Source organism: Natrix helvetica (assembly GCF_964273705.1).
Source record: "Natrix helvetica genome assembly, chromosome: 1".
NCBI classification, from domain to species: Eukaryota; Metazoa; Chordata; class Lepidosauria; order Squamata; family Natricidae; genus Natrix; species Natrix helvetica.
In genome coordinates, this window is record NC_138548.1 from 324,120,218 (window position 1) to 324,145,838 (window position 25,621).

The window sequence follows — 25,621 nt, forward strand, 5'->3', positions numbered from 1 at the left end:
GTCTCCACAAGTTTCCATATGCAGAAGACTGATTTTCCAAAACAAGAAAGCAAAAACTGCAGCAATCTTATTTATATGTTCAGATATGTGCTGAATTCAAAAATTTTACTACTGGTTCTGTGGGCGTGGCTTTGTGGCAGTGGTGGGTTCCAGATTCTGTTCCAACCAGTACGGTTGGAATGGCCCCGGAGTTACCCATATTCAGGCCTTCTAGCATCAAATGACATTTCCACAAGCCTCAACGACGTTCCAGGTGCTCTGCGAAGCATCGCACAGGCACCATATGTGCCATGTGCGTGCATGGAAGCACCAAAAGCATAAAGCACCAGTAAGGAGTGCAGGCGGGTGGGTGGGTCCTCCAGAGCACCGTACCGGAATGGTATCCGGTGCTCTGGGCAGGATCCGGTACGCCCGTACTAGGGTGTACCGCCTGCAACCCACCACTGCTTTGTGGGCATGGCAAGGGAAGGATACTGCAAAATCCCCATTCCCTCTCCACTCTCAAAATTTCTGCTATTGGTTCTCCAGAACCTGTCAGAACTGGCTGAATAACACCTCTGGTGTGCTACCTACCAATTCAATTTTAAGTATTCATTTGATTTACATCTGCATTTGTGATACTAAAGGCAGATTGAAATTTTGGAGGCTTTGGACTTTTCTTCCCCATCTTCCCTCTTTCTTTCTTTCTTTCTTTTTTCTTTCTTTCTTTCTTTCTTTCTTTCTTTCTTTCTTTCTTTCTTTCTTTCTTTCTTTCTTTCTTTCTTCCTTTCTTCCTTTCCCTTTCCCTTTCTATTTTCCTTCCTTCCTTCCTTCCTTCCTTCCTTCCTTCCTTCCTTCCTTCCTTCCTTCCTTCTTCCTATAATTGAAGCAACATTTTGAAACAGTGTATCTTTTTAGAGCCAGAGGTGGAGAGGCTTGGTCTTCCTCTTTTTGGAAGCCATATTTCAAATAATCCATATTTGCCAAATGCATTGAATGATTTACCTTAGTATGAAAAAATTAGGGACTTCAATTCAGTATGAAAATAAAATGTATTAATTAGAAAGCATCAGTGATGCAGTTCAGTTAGAATTATGAAAAATTGCTTGCAATGGAGCAGTAAAAGACGATGGAAACAGAGATCATTTTAAATCTGTTATTTGATAATTGTACATTAGAAGTATAATCCATCATAGTATAAGTACAGTGATGATATGTACATAGATCATAATAGGCTGCCACAAAATTCTATTTTCTGTTTCTTATTCAGTGTATCCAAGGCCATGATAAGTTGCTAAAAGTCTCTACTGTAATCTCGATTATTGCCTCTGCAGCTTTCAAGAGCTCTGCCAGCAAAAAATGGGTCCTTAATTTCATTTTAGGCTGGGACTCCCTCCGCAACCGTCTGCCAGCAAAAATGGAGCTTGGGAGAGCTGCAGGTGGCCCTTGCGAGCTCTGTTTTCAGCTGCGGCAGCCTCCTGCAACCCTCTGTCAATGAAAACAGAACTCGGGAGGGCTGTGTGCAGCCCTCCCGAGCTCCGTTTTTGTGACTGAGGCACCATGACCCAGTCCTTCACTGTTTCCATGGGCCAGATCTAAGCAACCCAAGGACCGGATCAAGCCCTGGGCCTTGTGTTTGACACTAGATAGTTGTATTAAGTTATCTTTACTCAGCATTGTGGATAGGATGGATCAGAAGGCAAAGAAAATAGTATTTTCTTATATCCTATCATAAATCAAGAACTGGAGAGAATTATTTACAATTCCAAACACAAATAAAACACAGTTTGTGCTTTCACAAGCACTTGATTAAAGTTTGCTTCTTTCTTTATAAACAGGACAAAAATATGCAGTACATCTTTACAATGTGGAAATGACCATATTTACTGAATTTGACTGGTTCAGAAAGATGAAAATGTTGTTCAGTTCTTGTTTAAAAAATAATACAAAAAAAATCTTCCTCAAATTTAGAAATTTCACTATAAACTACCTGTGTGTGTGGGGGGGGGGGGAATGAAAAGGACAGATCCAGCCACTGCTATCATAAATCATAGCAAGCACGTTCAAGCACTAAATGAGATTTTGTCCCCAAATCCTATGCATATAAAAATTCATAGGACTTTCTATGCATCTATTCTTCATGCTGGCAAATACTGAAGAATACAATGTAAAATGCCTTTTAGTACCTCCATAGTATGGTGGAGATGCACAGAATAGAACGACTCTATTCCAATATCTCAGGGGTTGCCACAAAGAAGAAGGAGTCAAACTATTCTCCAAGGCACCTGAGGGTAGAACAAGAAGCAATGGGTGGAAACTAATCAAGGAGAGAAGCAACTTAGAACTGAGGAGAAATTTCCTGACAGTTAGAACAATTAATCAGTGGAACAGCTTTCCTCCAGAAGTTGTGAATGCTCCAACACTGGAAGTCTTTAAGAAGATGTTGGATCGCTATTTGTCTGAAACGGTATAGGGTTTCCTGCCTAGGCAGGGGGTTGGATTAGAAGGCCTCCAAGGTCCCTTCCAACTCTACTATTGTATTGTACTGTATTACTCCTTGTCCCTCTCTGACTGATATAGCGCTTCTCGCTTTCATTTCAAAGTTTTCAAGATCTTGGAGAGAGAGAGAGAGAGAGAGAAAGACAGGTGTTAGATGCATCCACGTAACCATTTTGGAATCACAAAGCCAATATTGTCATGCATGCTACAATGACTCCCCTCTAAGCATGAGAACGATATGCGGAAATATTCAGGAGCGATATTAATAAAATCTCATGAGATTTTATAATTTTGGCAAATATTGGCAATTTTAATTTGGATAAACAAGGTAAGAGTGGCTTTCGACCATTACAAGAGGACATGATAGTACCTAAAATGTTTATGTTTTACCCTATCTTCAATGTAATTAATCAGACTAAAGTAAGAAAAAAAACCCTGCTAAGTAAGTAAGCTCCCCATTAGGAGAGCGAGTGTGCAGAGAAGCGTAATGAGAGTTGTGTTGAAGAAGACACAAAAACCAGCATACAGAGACACCAAATAGTATAAATAATAGTAGTTTACTATGTGGAAATATAGAGGTATTCAGAGTTCAATTTAAACACAGTTCAGTCAATCAGTTATCCATCGAACACAGTCCAGTATCATATAAGCAGTTCAGCACACAAAATCGCTAACAGTAGCAAAAACACAGTAACTCACGATACGTCTAACAAGCAGTATTCACCGATCAGCATCTAATGAACAGAGAGCTAACAATCATTCTGGCTCCCTCTTATGGCTGCTGAGGTAACAGCAACCAATCACATTATAGCATTACTTAAAGAAACAGTACTACCATCCTGGTTTACATATTGCTGACCCAACTGTTAGCTTAAATTCCTAACAAACCCCACAACTTTTTAATGTAAACCAGACTTAAATGTTTTATGTATTTTAACAAAATGTTAGCCACATTTCATTGGTTGGTATTTGCTTCCAATAGCAGCCTAAAAATATTCCAAGATTGCACTGGAAGCAGAAATATGCTTTTTGTTAGTAAGTAGAGTTACTAGAGTTACTATTAGTTAGCTATTGGATTTATAATATGCCTCAACACAAAAGTAACTTCAGGTATAATATAAAAAAAAGTTTAGAACACATTTTAAACAAATAAGAAGGAAATGATAATAATAAAGTAATAAAATGGTACATCAGAGAAATAAAAAAAAGTTAAAATATCAAAATAAAATGTCGGGTCATAAAATTTCCTGTCCCTAACCTGCTAAAAAGGCCAGGGTTTTAGAACTTTCCTTAGAAAAAGTATTGAAGATATTCTTGATCTGTGGTGTAGAATTTGTATGTACATTAGAAAATATTGTGAAATGGAATGTAGTATCTGCATTTTTACAGATTTATGATAAATTATTGTGTTTCACTCACATTTCAACTGCTACCTCAATAAGAAACTTGCCTTTATGCATTACTGAAACGTTTAAAGTTTAGATAAAAAGCTGGTGTAACTCCACATTGTTTTCAACTCAAGCCTCAAAGTAGTGATCCACTTTTGAATATCAATCAACAAAATGAAAAGATGACAAGAAAAAGATTTTCTAAAATTGAAGTTCAATTTAATCATTGTTTTAAAATAAAATATGTAGAGGAGACTTCATATGATTAAATTGGACATTACCTGGTCAGATTTCAGATTACATTATATTCTTTGTCTCAGAGAGGCTACGGTGGTTGTTGAAGTGGCAAAAGAATGGTAGCATTTTGCCATTTCCTTCTTCAGGGGTATATTTTCAATTTTCTCATTTAGCTTATGTTCTTAATGTTCCCTGGTCATCCACCACTGAAATACTAACTAGGCTAGACACTGCTTTTAAAATCTACTAAGTGACATTTCCCCATGATGGCTTCACTTCAGATTTCATTGAAGTGTGAGAAAACAGGGGATGTATTTGTGTGATTCTTTACAAATATACTAAAGCCATAAGTACAAGAACACTATGCTCCATTGAATAACCCCGCTCTCCCCCCAAAATGTTAATTTCCTCAAAATCATAAACACATTCTTTTTTTAAAGCAAATTTAATGAAGACAGGTACAAAAGATAAAATGATTTCTTTCCCAGCAATAGATCTAGGATTACATTTAGTGTTAGACCTAAATGCAATCTGAAATCTTCCCAATACCACACTGAACCTAATGTCTGTCTGTCTGTCTATCTATCTATCTATCTATCTATCTATCTATCTATCTATCTATCTATCTATCTATCTATCTATCATCTATCTATCTATCTATCTATCTATCTATCTATCTATCATCTATTATCTATCTATCTATCTATCTATCATCTATCTATCTATCTATCTATCTATCTATCTATCTATCTATCTATCTATCTATCTATCTATCTATCATCATCTATCATCTACCTACCTACCTACCTACCTACCTACCTACCTACCTACCTAATTCTATCTTTTATCAAATATATATTTTCTGCCTATCTTAAGAATAGGGCAAACTTTGAAGTATACAAAATAGAATGCACCATCACATCCAGCACCAGCCGAAGTTTCTAAGTGCTCTTCAAGGACAGGCTTATCTAGGAAACATTGCAGTGTTACCTGGGAAGTGATTATGGGATGAGTGTTAGGGAGCAATGGGCTAAAAAAGTGGAATTCAAGAGATGTCTGTGTAAAGGAATCAACTAGTATGTCCCCACAGTCAGAAAAGTTGTATGTACCTCTAGTTGTATGTTACAGAGTTCCACATTTCATCTAATGGCAGCCCTTATTACTTCAACATCATCAGATTTTTCATCACTAAGATGTCTGCAAGAGGGGCCAAGGGAGTATTTAATGAAAAACACTTCAATCTTTGTAATGAAAACTCTGCCCCCTTGGTATGCATACTGTGTTAGTACGCAAAGTTCAAAATTGGTGTTAAAATTGGTGCAACCCTTCTTTTATCACCCCTTTTATCCCCCCCCCACTGTACAATCTAATCTAATTTGGCTTCAGTGTGCTCCACAAACTCAGCCATTCTGTTGTATAAAATAGACCATTACATTAAGCCACAACAGGTGGTTTGTTTGGATTACTATGTGAAAAGAAACACTGGGGTTTTGGATTTTTTTTCAATTTCAGATGTGAATTTTTGCATGTCGTTTAAGCCTACCCTAGTTTCAAGAAGTTTTATTTATTTATGAGGCTGCCCCAACTTAAGCAACATGACTCTGGACAGTGTACAGTGTAAAAAAACAAACAATAAGTAAAGAAGAAGAAGAAAACTCTCACTGTAAAACAATAAAGAAGTAGAAGATATAAATATAAAATATAAAAATTCTTAGAAGTAGCTGATTAACTACAGTTGATCTGGATGCTGTCTCCATAGAACTTCTTAGTTAATTAGCAAGTTTCTTCTCTTATACCCTGTTTTCCTGGAAATAAGACCTCCCCAAATAATAAGCCCAATTGGGCTTTTGAGCGCATGGGCTAAAATAAACACTCCCCCCAAAATAAGCCCTCCCCTTAAATATTTAACGACATATGCAGCTGGTCCCTGCCATTTCCTGGTTGGAAAAAGGGAACATACCCCACGCGCCCCACATGCGCCTGCCATCCATGCAGAATGGCCTCACGGAGGCCTCTCCCTCAAACCTTAGCTCCTTCTCTTAGTGACAGCCACAAAAAGAGCGACAGGCCCAGCAATGCTACGGCTAGCAAGAATGTGCCAGAAACAGCGACAGAACTTCTGGCCTTCTCTGGATTAGCTGATTTGTAGGCTGCATGCTTAGTTTAAGGGGCCTCTTGCACCTTCAAAATAATAAGACGTCCCTGAAAATGAGGCTACCATATTTTTCAGAGTATAAGACGGACCTTTTTTCCCTCAAAAAAGAGGCTGAAAATCTGGGTGTGTCGTATATACTGAATACAGCATTTTTGAGCCATTTTTTGCTCAATCACCCTCCCCCCCATCCCCGAGAAGCACTCTATAAGCTTCCTAAAGGCTATTCATGCCTTTTTTGAAAAAAAAACCGGGCCCATTTCCCCAAATAAATGCGCTGTTTTTTGCTTGTTTTTGCCCCCCACCCTCCAGGAGCACTCTACAAGCCGCCTAAAGGCTATCCAGGCCTTTTTTGGGGGGGAAACCAGGCCCATTTTTTGGGTGTGTCTTATACTCCAGTGTGTCTTATACTCTGAAAAATACAGTAAGTGCTTATTTCAGGTGTCAAAAGAAACATGGTATTAATATTGTCATTAGGTCCTTTTATCATCCCATGCATGTTTCAGTGTGTTCATTTGCACTAAAGTTAGGTGTTTTAATGCATGGGTTGATAACTCATTGCAAATAACATATTTCATTTTATTTTTAATCTTTAAATGATTATTATTATAGCTATTCATTTAACATCCAACCAGTTTAACTCTGAGAATGCCTGGAAAGAGGAGGGGTCCAGGGTACCTTCTGGTAGCCATTAGTGACTTTACCAATGACTTTATCAAGTCATCTGGTTATGACCTGAGTCACTCTGGACATAATTGAACAAATTAGATATTACACTGGAAGAAGTGTTTCTTCCCTATATCAGTGGGGATGGAAAGATTGGCCTTGCTGTGACTGTGGTGCTGATATGCAAACTATTAAAATATTGTGCAAGATTGCCCATGATATACATTCTCTGATTTTCTAGAAGATCTGCATGAAGCAATGCCAGAGGCGATCAGCAGAATAGCTGAATTGGACATCTAGTTATGAGGACACTGTCATACTCCTGTAAAGGTTTTGTATATAATTATGTGGATTACGGGAATATGTTTACTTCTATCCATCATGTTCTCATCACACAATAAATAAGTACTGCTTAATACCTCAGTCAATTTCAGAAAAAAACAGCGTAGAAGTACACATTCATCTACAGTATCTGCATTGATTCATATAAGAATTAGTACTGCTACCTAATACCACAACTAAACATGTCGTGAGCTAATGAAGACTTTCTCCCACCTTATCTTCAAGAAGAGCAAAGCTGAGGTCAGGTGTTCAACATGGACTGCATTTGCTAATAGGCATTTTAGGCACAGCAGCTTTATTTCACAGACGACATAATCACTGTGTTTCCTCCAGAAACCTATGAATAAGTTATTACCCGACTTGCCTTAATTCTTTTTTTCTTTCCCCTGCCAGCATTTGTCTTCCTTTGTGAGCATGGATGCCCCTCACATTGAATTTTGCTATCGGCTGCAATTTCCTTCCAATTTCCTTTCCATTGCCCCCTCCCCAACACTCCTCATTCCTCATTGCTTTCTGGCAAATAACTATCGCACACTGCAGCTAATCAGTCAACTCCGGAATGATACCATGTTGATAGAGCAAAGTCCTCAGATGTATTCTTGATCCTTCTGAGAATGGCATGGGAAACTGGGCTCAGCTGTATCTGTGGGGAAGTCATCATCATCCACAGGAACCACTCACAACCACAGCGAGCCCAAAATAAGCTTGTGGCAAGCAAAACATATGTTCCCCTGTGTTAACCAAATTAGATTATCTCACGAACAGTACTAATATAGACTGAACCATATGGGGACATTTCCAGAGAGTGCTGGAAAACAACTTGAGAGAACAGGCAAGTTATTCAGTTGCCCTTAATGCCAGTTTTTGAAATTTCACTTAGGACTTTCTTGTTTATTGCTTTTCTTCATGCACTAGGATAGCATTTCATGCAGGGACAACTTGCATTTTCATGCCACAGTTTTCATGCACAATGCCTATGATTTTCATTGGGTATGATATCCTCTTACCTGGCTGCTAAAAGGACTAATAAGGAAACTAAGCCTGAATTCCCAGTATTACCAAATAGCGTACAGTTGAAAGGGAACTTAGAGGTCTTCTAATCCAATCCCTTGCTCAAGCAGGAGACCCGATACCATTTCAGACAAGTGGCTGTCCAGCCTCTTAAAAACCTCTGGTGATGAAGCACCCACAAGTTCTGAAGGCAAGCTGTACCACTGTTTAATTGTTCTCACTGTTAAGAAGTTTCTCCTTAGCTCTAGGTTGCTTCTCTCCTTGATTAGTTTCCATCTATTGTTTCTTAACTTGCTTTCTGGTACTGCAGATAATAAGTTGACCCCCTTCGTCTTTGTAGCAGCCCCTCAAATATTGGAACACTGCCATTGTATCATCCCTAGTCCTTCCTTTGTCTAGACTTAGCCATATCCAATTCTTGCAATTGTTCTTCATATGTTTTAGTCTCCAGGCCCTTAATCATCTTAGTTGTCCTTCTTTGTATTTTTTTAAGTTTTGCAAATAAGGAGTATCCAATAGGCCATATTGTATTTACAAAGTTCTTGCCCAATTTACCTCTTTGAAAGAGCTGCTACTCTTGAAAGCAAATAAGACAAATAAGTCAATGTGAATAAAAAATGTAAATGTGAATAAAAAGAAATGGCTGTCCTATCTCTCGAGCCGCCCAGTTTTCCTGGACTTCACTGCATGAGATTGGAAAGATATATATGATAGGAGAATACTGTATAATTCTGTAATATCGTATAAAACCAAGATTTCTATTGTTTAGTTTCCTATTGAAGATGTCTAAGAGAACAGATATGAAGAGTTATTATTTACTTATACAAAGATTCCAAGTTTTGCTATGTAAATGTGACTATGGTACACAAAGCATGTTTGCATTTGCATTAAAATATGTATGCCTGAAAATTATAGTAATATGTGTACACAATCTCAGCTGCTGTGTGTATAATATCAAGTGCATATGTTCCACATTTTTCTATAAATACACACATATGCCATCTATCTATCCCTCATTCAGTCTGTCTATCTGTCTATCTATCTAGCCATCTGTTATATCTATCTATCTATCTATCTATCTATCTATCTATCTATCTATCTATCTATCTATATATCTATCTATCTATATATCATCTATCTATCATCTATCATCTATCTATCTATCTTTTATCTCCTTAAAATAACAGAGTTTTTCCTGTGATAACACAACTGTATCATCCTAAGAAAAGATTTGGCAGGTGAGCTGTTCTTCCAAGCAAAATTGTGCATTCAGTCCCAAAGCCCTTAAAACAATTCCTTTTGCTTAATTTAGATATTCCAAACAATGAGTGTAATAACAAAAAATGGCAAGAGCAATGACATTAGAAAGTGATAAACAATATGCTCTAATCGCCTGGCAATGCACTTCCCCCCAAAATGTGCAAATCCACAGTGATTGCTGAGGTGTTTAGTTTAGGTGATGAAAAATTGTATCAGGAGAGCTGTACTAATGCAAAGTACACAAACATTTGTCTCCTCTGTGCGCTCATGTGGTTCCATAAGCATTAATGGGAATAACAATCTGACATACAATAGAAAATGTATTTTCCATCTTCCCATTCTCTCCACTCCCACAGCCTTGCTATTTAATGCCCACAATTAACATTAAATTGATGGCATTAGAAGCTTATCTTTCAGTCTTCAATTAACTGGATTGCAGCGTGCTGAAATAATAAAACAGAACAATTTTAGGAAGGTTTTGTTATAAAGAGATGCTATTGCAAATAAGCCTCTGTTCCTGTGCTTTGTTAGCTTGAATCAGAAAGGGCAGCAGGTAAGTAGACAGTTAGGGTTGGTTTCTCTTCAGCTATGTATAATCATCATGCTACATCCATGTTCTACTCACTTGGCAGGGCATACTAAGTTTGCATTGAAAATCTGAAAGGTAAGTTAGTGTGTCGTGGACAGTGCCTAGGTTCCTAATCTTTAGAGGTTGTTATCCTTAACAGGTATACCTGGAAAATGTCTAACTTTAACATCAGTTGGCCAGAGTTCTGGTTAATTTATGCTTGCTATGTCAAATGTGGAAACTTGGTCACAAATGCAAATTATAAACTAAATGGGGAGACTTACCATTTATTTTAGTGATGACAGCCACCTACTTCTATATGGCTGTGGGCAAAGATGCATTAATCAAGATGCCTAACTGCTGAGTATTGTTGAAAGAGGAAACTAAGCCCTTCATTTCTAAATTAGGAATGAAGCAATTCATCTTCAGGGCTCTGCTGGAAATCATCATAGCTGACTGGCTTGCAAGATAGAGCTACCAGCTGCTCAATTCAGTGATGATCAGATTTGCCAGGTCCTGGCTGCATCTGTAAGAGTGTTTCAGTTGTTTTCTCCAGTTTATTGACACACTATTTAACAATCTATTTAAAGGACTATATATATTTATAAAAATTTGTTCCTAATGAAAACCATCCAAATGATTAATATGCGCATATATATATATATATTTCCTAAATCAGTTAAATGAAATCTTCACATGTGGACCTGATCTTTGATACCTAATAGGTACACTGTTTATGTAATCCCCTTCAGGGGTGGGTTCCAGCTTCTGTTACTGCTGGTTTGCTCAGGAACACACTTTGGGCATGTGTGCGCTTAGTACACACTAAACGCGTATGTGCAGTAGTAAAAAAAATCACTTCTGCGCATGTGCAGAAACAAAAAACAAGATGGCGCTGCCTACAGCGCTGCCTGTGGCGTCACCAATAAAACCAGTTTGGGGGCGTGGCTGGCCGAGTTACTACCTACTCGGCAGAACCGGTCTGAACCGGTAGTAACCCACATCTAATCCCCTTCCAATAAAGTCTCACCAAGTCTCAAGGCCTAAAGATTGCTAATTATACACTGAATTCAAATGTGAGATTTCTGATCTTGGTTGGGCTAATTGTTATCAAATTTAAAATCATTAGCCCTTTTTAATAATTTAATTTAAACAATACAATTAGAAGATGAACAGAAATAGATGCAAGCATTTTGTATTGACTCATCAGTATCAACAAAAACACGGTTAAAATCAGCCTAAAATATAAGATCTAGCAAGAGCATTAATTAAGCCGGGAAAGCAATCAGAGGTGGAATTCAGCCAGTTCTGAAGGTTCTGCAGAACTGGTAGAGGAAATTTTGAGTAGTTTGGAGAACCGGCAAATAGGCTGTCCCTGCTGCCTCCCAACCTCCCAGCTGATCTTTTTTTGTTGTTCTACACAGGAAAATGGAGCTGGAAAGCAGGTTAGTGGGGTGGGGTGGAGAGGGAATGAGGATTTTGCAGTAACCATTCCCTGCCATGCCCACAAAGCCACACCATTCCCACAAAGCCATGCCCACAGAACCGGTAGTAAAAAAAATTGAATTCTACTACTGTAAGCAACCAATGACAAACCTTGTTCCCAGGGAGGCATAGATTGACATACAGTTGTTTCTGCCTGCACAAGGGAGGCTTCAGTTGATTAATGGTAATTGCTTTGGCAAAATGCTATCAAATTGATATTTCTTAATATCTATTTGTTTGTGGCTATATAATGATTCTAGGCTGATCTCTCTTTTCACCCCTCCCCCTAGGTCTGCCAGTCCTTCTCTTCCCATGACATAAGAGTCAACTATACAAATTGGAATGGCAATTTAGACCTTTTAAGGCTATGAGAGGCCTTGGAACTTTCTTAATTTCCTATACCTTATTATAATGATTATGATATGGAGAAGTGCTGACATTTTTACATTTACATATTTACATTTGTAAATATTTACAAATTATTCCAATAATATTTTAAATTTAATTGTGATGACTTTAATAAAGGATATTGATCCATATATGAATATCAAATTCAAATCATATGACTCTCCTCAATATGTGGGAGTATCAGTGATGGCTCCATAATGGCAATAGGGCTTGGAAACATAACTGTGATCATCACCATCTTCATTTCATGGTTTATGTAGTAATGGGGGAGGGGGGTTGTGTTCTTTCCAACTAAGAATCCCTTGGCCAATGTTCCCTCTATTTTTTTTCCCGTGTGTGCGGAAAAGTATAGTGTTTGAGCGTCACATTTTCATGCCTGAGCACCTGAATTCCTTTTAGCCGTAATTGCCATCAGAGCAGATGTTGGGGAGAGGGCAAGGAGGAAAAGGATCCCCTCCCTCTCCCTCAGAACCCCCCAGGAAGAAAGGAAGGGAAGGGGGGAGGGAAAGGAAAGGAAATGGGAAAGAAGAAAAGGAAAGGATGAAGAAGGGAGGGAAAGGGAAGGGAAGGGAAAAGAAAAAAGAAGGGAAAAGGAAATAAGGAAAGGAAAGGAAATGAGAAAAGAAAGGAGAAAGGAAAGGAAATGGGAAAGAAGAAAGGAAAGGATGAAGAAGGGAGGGAAAGGGAAGGGAAAAGAAAAAAAGAAGGGAAAAGGAAATAAGAAAAGGAAAGGAAAAGAGAAAGGAAAGGAAAAGAGAAAGGAAAGGAAAAAGGAAAAGGAAAAGGAGGATAGAAGAAGGACAGAAAGGGAAAGGAAAGAGTGGAATGGATTGGTACTGCTCAAAAATCAAGTCTCAAGATCCCGTGGACCCCTTTGGCTCAGGCAGTCCAACTCCACAAAGCTTTGCGGAGAGAGGAAGCAGTGTGGAGTTGGATCACAGAAAGGCTGCCAAGCCCAGATGACACAATGCCTGAGAAACGTGGGGTATGCAGAGCAATGCAGGCTACAACCAGCGAATCACATTTTCCTAGGAACCGATGAAGCCCCAGAGGACCAATGGGAATTCTCCCTTCTGCAGCGTCATTGGTCTCCTTGACTTCACCCGCTGGAGTTCAGTGCAGAGAGAGGATGGAGGGAGGGGGAATATTTTAAGTCATATTGTAAGACATTAAAAAACACTGCACAGCAGTTGAAATTGCTGCGTGGAGTTTTCTTGTTATGTGTGTGGCCGCGCAGCTGCACAGCTTAGAGGGAACATTGCCCTTGCCCAGCATCAGCAGTGGCGCAAGTTCTTAAATGTATTGACAAGTGAGTATAAAGATACTATTGTTATTCTATATTTCACTAGTTAACCTGTCATCTGCAGCAGTAAATATATGTTATGAAATAAGTTTTGACACAAACTTGCAGCAGAGTGCACCAGGGGTGGGTTCTGGCACGCATTACTGCCGGTTAGCTCATGGGTGTGCCACACATGTGCTTGATGAGCACTGTGTGCGCATGCACAAAAGCCAAAAACCAGAAGGTGCCGCCAGCAGAACCAGTTCAGGGGGCATTGCAGGCCTGGGTTGCTGCCGGTTCCATTGACCCAGGCCACTAAACCACTACCGGTAGGAAATGTCTGAACTTGTAGGAAACCACCACTGGAGTGCACCAAGTACAAAAGGAAATGAAGAAAAGAAGAGATGATGTTGTACAGTAGATAATTTGAAGACTACACTTCCTATAGATCTTTTCTATTAATTACAGCAATTAGAATTGTTTGGAACTAAAATACACAATATTTGGAGTAACAGGCAGCCGGCTGTGTAGGACTAATCATAAAAATTTTCAACATTGCTACTTCCAAGTTTATGTTATACATTATGCATTGGGCTAAAGGTAGGATAAAGATAAAAATAGCAATGGTGACAGTGTTGTTTGAGTCAATGATTTCACTTAGAAAGGAATATTTAGAAGGGATTGTTACATAGCTTATCTTTATATATATACACATACATACACACACACACACACACATATACATATACATATTTATGAATTATCATATATATGATATTAGAGCAAGTTGAATATATCACCTTGCATAATACCAAACAGTTGTTCAGAATAAATGCAATTTCACACTTGTTCAAACTTTGGATTTTATTCTATAAATATTTTGTCATTCTTGATTTTTAATTATTATTCTTGTAATTATAATTCACTACTGAATAATGCACAAATGGAAAGAAATAATTCTGGCAAAGAATTTTACCTTCTGGAAGGGCAAAAGGAGGAATTATCAGAGGACTTCTTCACATTTATTTGATTATGTGTATTTACCTAAATGGTATGTTTTGCTTTTGCTATATTATGCCACAAAAAAATAAATCTAAGATAATAATAATAATAATAATAATAATAATAATAATAATAATAATAATAATAATAATAACAACAACTTTTATTTCTAGACCGCACCCTTTCCTAGGCAGGACTCGGGGCGGTGTACAGTCATGTTAAAACCATATAACAAATACATAGACATGAACATAGACATAGACATAGACGTGGACGTAGATGGAGGAGGTAAAAAATATACTGTACAATTCTTAGTTAAAATACAAATATTAAAATTCCCTTAAAAATTCCCCAATAAAATGTTTGCCAGGAGGTGGAAGATGGAACTGTCAATCAGCTAAGCCAGCTAGTCAGAACAGGTGAGTCTTGAGCTTCTGTTGGAAGGAGCGGAGGTCATTGGTAATTCTAATATCGGGAGGGAGGTCATTCCAGAGGGTTGGGCCCATCACAGAGAAGGCTCTACTCCTAGGCGTCACCCGCTGGCACTGCTTGGCGGATGGCACCTGGAGGAGTCCCTCCCTGTGAGAGCGGATAGGTCGTAGGGATGTATGAGGTGAGATGCGGTCCCGCAGGTAACTAGGTCCCATGCCATGGAGCGCTTTGAAGATAGTAACCAACACCTTGAAACGCACCCGAAAAACCACAGGCAGCCAGTGCAGCTCGAGCAGGAATGGTGTTATGTGGGAGTATCTTGATCCTCCCATGATAACCCGCGCGGCCGCATTCTGAACTAGCTGCAGTCTTCGGGTGCATCTCAAGGGGAGCCCCATGTAGAGAGATATACTGGCTTATACTACAATTTTTCACTTGAAGGTTATGTAACAAAAATATGAAACCTAGCAATTTTCTAAGGGTGCCTATTGTTAAAATTTTCATCAAAAATTCATCATTGGTGTGCAAGGGGGCAGCCATTTGTAGTCCATGCTACCTGGTGGTGATGCCAATTATATTCTGTATGAATGGTCCTTAATCAAGAGAGAAGCTTTTTGCTAATTGACACAGATCCAAATGCATATGAACTCTGTCTCACATATACACTACTATTACAACAGTCTCCAGCATTCTTTAAAGGACATTACTTTTAAAAGATACAAAGATTTCATTCATTCACCAATTTTATCTGAGTATGTCCTGTCTAGAGAGCCATGGTAGTGGTTAAGGTGCTGGATTGGTGCTCCTTGCTGGATTGGATTGATAGCATGGAGACCTAGGTTTAAGTCTACCCTCAGGCATGGGAATTTATGGGATAACTTTGGGATACTTACTTTCTTTTAGTTTAACCTATCATACAGGATTTTTCATGGGGAAAACTGGGATAACAAAACACTATGTACAGTGTTTGACTCCTAGCTGAAAGGTGAGATGTACATACAAGAAATAAATAAATAGCAATAAAAATGTAAACCCATTAAATCACACATTGTGATGCTGTTTTGTCGTCGTCATCATCATCATCATCTCTTAAAGAGCTTGACTCTTTGTCAGAAAATAAATCAGATTTTGCAAGATAATCTCTATTTCCATAAAACTGCCCAAATCTTTAATCTTATCTGCCTACTGCAACACTTGGAGATGATCCTAAAAAAAAGGATAAATAATCTGCCTTACATTTGTAAGTAAGGAGAATGCAATTAGGTTTGCTCACTGATTTCTGGTTTTCAAGGGTAGCATCAGGATGGCTATAAACATGCTTAGTTTGGAGGCTAATACAGACACATGCAACCATAATACCATGGATTGTGTTGAAGGTTGAAACTGATAGACTGAAATATTCAAATATTTTATGCATTTTGCATTCAGGTATTCTTCAAGACAACAGAGAATGAGGTGGCTGGATGGAGTCACTGAAGCAGTCGGTGTGAGCTTAAATGGACTCTGGGGGATGGTAGAGGACAGGAAGGCCTGGAGGAATGTTGTCCATATGGTCATAATGGGTTGGACACAACTTCACAACTAACCATGGCAAGATTCTTCCAAAATAGCCTCACATAAAGTGTATTTCATGTATGTATATATGTATGTATATATGTATGTGAGTGTGTGTGTGTATGTGAAGTCCAACTGATTTCAGTGAGACATAATATTGTTGTTGTTGTTTTCTTTACCCAAATCTCAACCATAATATAAGAAAGGCAAATATGTTTCCAATATATTCTCAAGACAGGAGTCCAAGAAGTGGAATCATATCTGTCTATATCAATGTGCACTTGAAATGTCAAGTGAATAACAAGGGTTCTTAAAACAATTGCATGCTAACTATGGCATTCATTGCATCAGCAATTGCTTTAATAATTATCTCTTTGAGACTCAGGCATATTTTCTGCTCCTATTTTATGTTCAAGATAGCTTAACTCTATGTTGCTGTAAATATATGTATGTATGCGTGTATGTGTGTGTGTATGTATGTGTGTGTGTGTGTGTGTGTGTATGTATACACACACACAGTATATTCAGCATGGACCTAGTTTATTATAACTTCCCACTGGAGAATTCCTCTGCTTCTGAGCCCTCCCATTTTCTGTTGTAGAAGAGCATTTTGTAGATAGGAATATATGAGTGTGAGAATGTACAAACATGTCCATTACAGCGTAGCAAGTCTTTCCCCCCCCCATACTTAAAACTGTGACTGTATCATCAATTATGTCCTCTGTGCTAGTTGTCTACTGTATAATCACTTTAAAATGTTTTGATGAATATTGTATTGAATTCACCATCATTATCATGAATTAAGGATCAGTTAGTGAATTCATGCTTTGTGTATAGAAGGTTCCAAGATTAAACACCATCTGCAGGACAAAGTCGCTCAGATCCGGAGCGGATGGCCACCCCCCAGTGGACCGGATGAGCCGTCATCAGTGAGTCTTGTGAGCCCACTCTGGGAGGAGTTTGACTCTGTTGCCCCCGAGGATTTAGACGGGTTGCATGGACGGCTGCGACCCACCACATTTTCAATGGACCCGTGCCCCTCCTGGTTGGTACTGGCATCCTGGGAGGTGACGCGAGGCTGGCTTCTGGGCCTGGTGAACGCCTCATTGAGCGAGGGTTCCTTACCGACTGCCTTGAAAGAGGCGGTGGTGAGGCCCCTGCTCAAGAGGCCTTCACTTGACCCAACGGAACTAGCTAATTACCGTCCAGTCTCCAACCTCCCCTTTTTAGCGAAGGTTGTTGAGAATGTGGTGGCGCAGCAATTTCCACGTCGCCTCGACAAATCCGTATATCTAGACCCACGCCAGTCCGGCTTCCGACCCGGGCACAGCACCGAGACAGCCTTGGTCGCGTTGGTGGATGATCTCTGGAGGGCCAGAGATAGAGGTTGCTCCTCTATCCTGGTCCTATTAGACCTCTCAGCGGCTTTTGATACCATCGACCATGGTATCCTACTGCGCCGGCTGGAGGGGATGGGAGTCGGAGGCACCGTTTTACGGTGGTTCGGCTCCTACCTCTCCGGCCGGATGCAATATGTGTTGACTGGGGGGCAGAGGTCGACCCCGAGGCGACTCTCTTGTGGGGTGCCGCAGGGGTCGGTCCTCTCGCCCCTTTTGTTCAACGCATATGTGAAGCCGCTGGGTGAGATCATCCGTGGTTTTGGGGTTGAGTACCATCTGTACGCTGATGATACTCAGTTGTACATCTCAACCCCAAGCCACCCCAACGAGGCTGTCGAAGTGATGTCCCGGTGTTTGGAAGCCGTCGGGGTCTGGATGGGGAACAACAGACTCAAACTCAACCTCTCCAAGACTGAGTGGCTGTGGCTACCGGCACCTCGGTTCAGCCAGCTGATTCCATCACTGGCCATAGGGGGCGAACAATTGCCCCCTGTGGAACGGGCGCGCAATTTGGGCGTCCTCCTAGACGCCCGGCTGTCAATGGATGATCATGTGGCAGCCGTGGCAAGGGGGGCGTTCCACCAGGTTCGCCTGGTGCGCCAATTGCGCCCCCTTCTGGACCGTGATGCCCTACGCACAGTCACTCATGCACTGGTGATGTCTCGCCTGGACTACTGTAACGCTCTCTACATGGGGCTTCCCTTGGGACGCGCCCGAAGACTGCAGCTAGTCCAGAACGCAGCCGCACGGGTAGTCATGGGGAGTACTAGGTACTCCCACGTAACACATCTCCTGCGCGAGCTGCACTGGCTGCCTGTGGTCTTTCGGGTGCGTTTCAAGGTTCTGATCACCATCTTTAAAGCGCTCCATGGCATAGGGCCTAGTTACCAAGTTGGTAGGAGTTTGGGGTGGAGATGAAATTGAACATATCTAGATAAGTCCTTCTTTTGGGAAAACTCTACTTATAAATATCAGGTTGCCTTTCTTTTAATCATTTAATTTATCATCTGGTATAGATCTCTCCTAATTTTCCACTAATAAAATGATAGTATTACTCATTATCGATTTCTCCCCTCCTTCATTTTAGCTCTCAAATCTTTTGAGTATTATATCAAAAATAAAATGAAAAGCTCTAGTGGCTATGGGGATATTACATTCAAGTATTTATTGGAATCTAGGGCAATAAAAGGAACTTTACCACACAGCAAATAAAGAGACTAGTTTTAACCTTCACAAATATTAAATTTTATCAATAAAAATCTAACTGTGTTGGGACTTACAGATGTTTTCTTCCTAACAATACCTAGAGAACACCTACTGTTCCCCCCCCCCCAAAAAAAGAGAGAAATATCTTGAGACTACATTATGATTTTTATGGTAGTTGTTTTATATAGGGTAAATGTTGTTAATGAACTCATATCAATGAAATGTGCATAGTTACCTTATGCACATGAATTAGTCTTATTGTGTTTAAATATTTTAAACTGGTCTAAGCATAGAATATATATTAGGTGTTCCCCACAATATGATAAAAAAAAATCATTACTTAACTTTCTATTTTCCAAACCAAAGGTAAGATACTGTATCAAGTTGACCAGTAATGGTATCCTAATTTCTTCGCTACTAGTTCGGTAGAGGGAGCACACACCTCTGGGCATGCACAGAAGGTCCATGATGATGTCTAGGTGGGTAGGCGGAGACTCACACCACTGCCCATACCGGTTCGCCCAAACCGGTAAGAACCAGCAGAATACCGCCTCTGAAGTTGACCCTTCTACAGTTTGAAGAAGCTTGATCAGGAATGGTCTTTGCGGAAGGATAACCTCTTTTGTTAAGGGGAAGAAGGTGAAAAGGCCTAAGATATGCAAAAGCTCACAAAGATTGGACAGAGGATCAGTGGAAAAGAGTGTTATGGAGTCATTTGGCATGAAATATAGGACACATATAGAATTAGCAATGACAGGGTTCCGTTCCATTTAGGTTTACAGGAGCCAGGCATATTTGCCACCTACTTGCCATACTTGCCACTTTAGCTTATGGAAATTGGGGGTTTCTTCCCAGCTTTTTTCCCTGTTTTTGAATACTTCATACAAATTTCATGTACTTTGTGGTTATATTTCAGTAGGGAACCTGAGATAATTATATATAGTGATTACACCAATGCTACAACACAGTGGTGAAATCTAATCCCCCACACTGGTTCTGTGGGCATGGCTTGGTGGGGTGGGGGTAGGGGTGGGGGTTCATGTGACTGGGTAGGCGTGGCCAACTTTTTTTTTTCACTTTCAGCTATTTTTTTTAGCTTTTTAAAGCGTTTTTTCTCTGCCGATTCAGGCGAACCGCCAGGGAAAAAATGCTTTAAAAAGTGGAAAAAAACTTCTGACGATTTTTTTTTACTACTGGTTCTCAGAACCAAGGACAATCATCCCTATCGGTTCAGCCAAACCAGGCCAAACTGGAAGGATTTCACCCCTGCTACAACAGCAAATCTAATGGTGATCTAAGACTTTTGCACAGTACTGTCTCTCTCTCTCTCTACACACACACACAAACACCCCTCATGTATATCATCACAGGGTCAATCTAGATTCTATATTGGTCTTCAGAGGATCTCAGCAGTCAAGCCCCAAATTGCCACAATTGAATACCATCAAGAGACACGAGCAATAAAGAATATTCTATGTTCCTGCAATTCACGCTCCCTCAAACCTGTTGGGGTTCCTTAAATTGGAAGGACAACACCCAGCCTCGGGCCTGCCATGTTGAAGTCTAAAAAGAGCCCTTTTTTAGACTTCAACAAAGCAAATGTTGGTAAGTCAGAGGAATGTTATTTAAAGTTCCAGGATACGAGATGCCATGGGAAAAGGAACTCAACATTTATTTATTTATTTATTTATTTATTTATTTATTTATTTATTTATTTATTTATTTATTTATTTATTATTATTTATTTATTTATTTATTTATTTATTTATTTATTTATTTATTTATCATTTATTTATTTATTTGTTTGTTTGTTTGTTTGTTTGCACTTCTAGACCACCCCCTCTCCCAAAAGGGACTCGGGGCGGTGTACAGTCCACACAGCAAATACATCAACCACAGTAAAATTCATTAAATAGATAAACAGATGAATAAGTGAATAAATATAAATATGGAGGAGGTTAAAAGAATTAAAAGAACTGTACAGCAAGAATATAAATATGGCTTTAAAACCCCTAAAATCAATTAAATTTAAAACAATACCCTTAAAATACCAGTTAAAAGTATATTTCCAGGAGGTAACAGTTATAACAGTTATAATTATGCCAGGCCAGCTAATCGGAACAGGTGAGTCTTCAATTTTTGTCGGAAGGAGCGGAAGTCCGTGGTGGTTCTAATATCGGGGGGGGAGGTCATTCCAGAGGGTTGGGCCCATCACAGAGAAGGCCCTACTCCTTGGCGCCGCCCGCTGGCATTGCCTAGTGGACGGCACCTGGAGAAGTCCCTCCCTGTGAGAGCGAATTGACCGCAGGGATGTATGTATAAATTACTTAAGAAGCAATATTAAAAGCACATTTGCAAATAATTCCAATCAGGAGAGGGGGGAAAAGAGAATAGGGAAGAGAAAAAGCCAATAAAGATCTACAAAAATCTTAGGGGAGATGGGAATACAAAATATTTATACAGGAAATGGAATTAGCAGATGATTTAGGTGAATGCTTATATAACCTTAAAGAAATCCGGAACTGGTGAGCTTCCCAATAGTAAGAGGAGAGGGATAACAATCACCTGTCAGGGATGCTTTAATCTGGATTGCTCCATTGACCAGCGAGTTGGACAGTGGCCCAAATGGAACTTTCAAATTTTATGATTCTGCTCACCAAAAATATCAAAGTAATCATAGTTATCTGACGGCTCACAGAAAACAGTTTCTCTGTCATTTTCCTTAAAACAATTATTTTCTCATCCAGTCTGTTTAAGGCCATGACATAAAGAGGTGTGTGGTTTTGTGTTGTGGCCTGTCAGCTGCTGCCTCCACCCCAGCAGCTGAATCAGATGAGGAAGAGGTGTGGAAGCCAGGGTCAGCATCAAGGCAACCTGAGGGCTCTGAGGGAGAAGAGCGAATGGAGCTATCAGAGAGAGAGACAGACAGACACAGAGCCTGGGCCTGAGCCATCAACCAGCCCTCAGATGGAGTCAACAGCCACAGGTCTGGAGGTGGCTGATGAGGAAGAGGAGGAACAGCTGACATGCGGCTGGGCAGAGGGCCTCACATGTGGATGGGCAGAGGGCAGAGGAGAGCAGTGGAAATCCATGGGTCGATCCTTGGGATGGAAGAGCCACCACTGCTAGCGAAGCCCTATCCTAGCTCTGGGGATAAAAGGCAGGAGGCGGAGATAAATAGACGTGGCAGACAACTATTTATCTCCCTGCTGGGCAGACTTGTTAGCCTACATTGAGAAACGTTTTGCCAGGGCTGCTGGCGCTCCTAATAAAGGAATCATTGATTTAAATACAGAGGGTTTGGGGAGCTGGGTCAGAACATTTTGACGTAAAACACTACAATTATTATAGAGTTAAATCTACCTTTCATAATTTTCAGAAGAAGGCAGGAATAAAATATTCAGATGATGATGATTTCCACAAGACAATTGGCACCTGAAGAATGATGGAAAACTTAGGATTAATGGAAGTTTCTGACTTATTAAGTGAGCAAGTTAAAAAGAATACTATCTCTCATTAAATACGTAATTATATAAAACAAATTAAACAAAATTGAAAGAAAATTAAATGCAGGGGACATAATTAAAGCCATAAATACTTGAGCCATTCAAATTATTTGATCTACTGCAGGTATAATTGATTGGTAACAGGTTGAATTAGAGCATTACATCAAAATATTATAAAAGAAGTCACAAAAAATCTGAATTGATGCTTGGAAATCTTAATCTTTTGTGCGCAATGTATCTGTGATAGTGACGGAAAATCAGATTTAAAAATATCGTTTTCAGGAATTTATTTAAAAAGACACTGATGGAGCAGTCATAGTAGCACAGAAACAGGGTAGGTAAACAAATATCATCAAAGCCAAAAGCAAATATTTTTGAATTGTTGGAATATTCCAAGTATTTAAATTAAAAAAAATGAAATTATAGATCATCTCATTAGTGGCTGTGGCATAATTGCCTAAGCATCACTATAATAAAATTGCAAAAATTGTGCAGTGGAGTTTATATAGAAAGTTTGGATTTATTATTAACAAAATCTTCTGGGACCCTACACCTGACAAGTGTTTGAAAATTAGAAGTTCAAGATCTCGTGGGATTTTTTTTTTCCAGACATCTGAAATACAATACCAAACATTACTAATATTAAAAAGAAAAAAAGACATAGTTCATAGATGTAGCAAGAGACAATTGATGAAAAATAAATGAACTAAGTAATGAAGTATCTGGATTTACAAACTGAAGTTGAAAGACTTTAAAAGAAAAAGTCAACTAGAATATCAATAGTAATTGGAGCTCTTGGGGTCTTACCATGGGGATTCACCAATTATCTGGGAAAGTTATTGGAATTTGCAAAAAAAAATCTCTTGGAACTTTCTACTTATTATATAATGTATCCTAGGCTCTTGGTTAAAACAAAATCACTACGAAATATCCAATTGAAAAACGGGGATATTTGTTGGGTGAATAGATGATGATGATAATGATTCTACAATATAGCATTTCTTCATTTTTACTTTAAAAATACCATTCTATTGTCTTGATAGTTTTATTCAGTAAAACAATCTTAACATGAACTTTTAAAAAGTCAGTATCACTACAAAAATATTATTTATTTGAAGAAAGCAGATCTTCCAACTAGGGCATCTTTCAACTGTGATACAGCAAGATGAGATTAAAATAAGTAGATAGCCTATTAGCATCCAAGTTGGATTGTAAAAAGGCAGTTGGAAAGATATCCATACTTGCATTTCAGAATAACTGAGCTGAATACATTTATTTTCCCAATTTTTATTGCTAAACACAAGTAAAACTTACATTAAACAAATTAGCATTTGAAGGATGCCTTGGTTATAAAGGATTTCTCTATGACTAACATTTTAACACATTAAATATGGGTAAAAATGATCTCATTCATTAGGAAAGGCTCCCAAAAATTCATAGCTGGAGAGCAACTTATTAGGGAAAACCTAGGTTTGCCGTTCTAAACATAGGTTGGCTGACTTTAGGCTTGGAAGCTAAGCAGATATGGGGCTATCTAATATTTGATTAGAAAACTATCAAAAAAATTGCACAACTATTTGGGATGTTTGACACCATCTTGGAAAAAAGACAACCCCAAATCACCTCTAAATTGTTTCTGTTAGGGATGTAACCCTAGTCTTGGCTTGGCAATGTATATAAGCCATGATTGTAACAAATGTATCTGTTACTTTAAATGCTAGAGAGATGTAATTGGATGCTAATTGCTTTAAGCAGCCATATAAGGAGGAAGGTATTGTATTCTTTCCTCCCCGACTTACGACCGGGGAATTCCCCCTGTTGTCAGCCAGCAACAGCCATGCTGCGCCTTAGCCAATCAGGAGCGGCATGGCTGAAGGCGGGCTGATCTGATCTCCTGATTGGTTCCTCGGCCTGACAGCTCTCCCTTAAATAGCTGTCAGGCTAAGGAACGGGTGATTTCTCTCCTGTATGACTTCTTGCTGTTATTACAAATAAAAATAGAGTTGGACGTTCCACAGTTTGTCAAGCCTCATCTTTCCCCACACTTCTTCACTGGCGACGAGGGTGGGATCCTCCTGAGGCGACGACCCTGACGGAACCCGACCTCTTTACACAGCCGCTTGAGTTTAGCTCCCCGAGCCGCACAACTTCAAGCCGCAATGTCTTCGCTTCCCCCGTTCGCTCCCTTCGGAACCGAGGGAGAGGGATGGATGGGATTTTTGGAGCGTTTTGAGTGCTTCCTACGAGCCAACGGGAAACGGGGTATCCCGATGGAGGAGAAGTGCAGCTTCTTCCTCAGTAGCTGCGGAACCCCGATGTTCAACGCCGCCCGGGCGTTGGCAGCCCCAGTGCCAGTCCACGACCTCGACTGGGACACGCTGATGGCCAAGCTGAAGGGACATTACGCCCCGACCCCATCGAAAATCACCAGGCGGTACGCTTTCCGCCAGTGCGTTCAGAAGCCGCACGAAGACGTCAGCCAGTTCCTCCAGTCCTTGCGGACCACAGCCATACCCTGCGAGTTCCCAGACTTGGAGGACAACCTGGTGGAACAATTCGTGAGCGGCATCAGGGACCGCCGGCTGAGGAGGCGTCTCCTGGCTCGGCCAGAAATCACCCTGTCAGAGGCGGTCGCTGAGGCACGGGCGGTGGAGTTGTCGGAGCAATCCGTCGCTGAGATGGACCGCCACCCGTTTCAATCTTCCCCAGCGCAGACCTGCCTCATTGATCAGCTGGTGCCCAGTCCGAGCCCGGCTGAGGAAGAGGAAGAACTCGTGGCTCGCCTGGCAGAGCTGCGGAGCCGCCGCAATCCGCGACCTCCGCGCCAGACTGTGACAGCCTGCCTTGGCTGCGGAGGCAGCCACGACCGGTCCGCCTGCCCATTCCGGGCATCCATCTGCCGCCGGTGTTCGAAGAAAGGGCACCTGGCCCAAGTTTGCCGAGCTGTGCTACCACCACCACCATCCCAGGGAGCCACAGGCCAGCAGATGACAGCCGGACCGCAGCAGCAGCCCCGTCGCCAGCCGCGATCGAAAGCCAGCTGTTACACCGTGGAGCCAGGCCCAGCAGCCGCCCCTGCTGAGGCGATCTACCAGGCCTCCGCAGGTGCGGACAGAATCAAGGCGTCAGTCCTCATTGAGGGCGCGCCTTGCGTAATGGAGGTGGACTCCGGCTCGTCCCGCTCCTTGATTGCCTGGGCAGACTTTCAGAAACTTTGCCCTGGCGTCCTTAAACGCCAGTTGTC

The 25,621-nt window shown here is 40.4% G+C and overlaps 1 pseudogene across 1 annotated transcript in view; it reads right to left on the reverse strand.

Annotated features, from left to right (window-relative positions):
• The window catches only part of LOC309399653 (contactin-6-like), a 163,131-nt pseudogene that overhangs the window by 117,605 nt on the left and 19,905 nt on the right, over positions 1-25,621 (reverse strand). Inside the window, exon 2 of the transcript in view lies at positions 2,534-2,592. The product of the transcript in view is annotated as a contactin-6-like (transcript). The remainder of the gene's footprint in view (positions 1-2,533; positions 2,593-25,621) is intronic.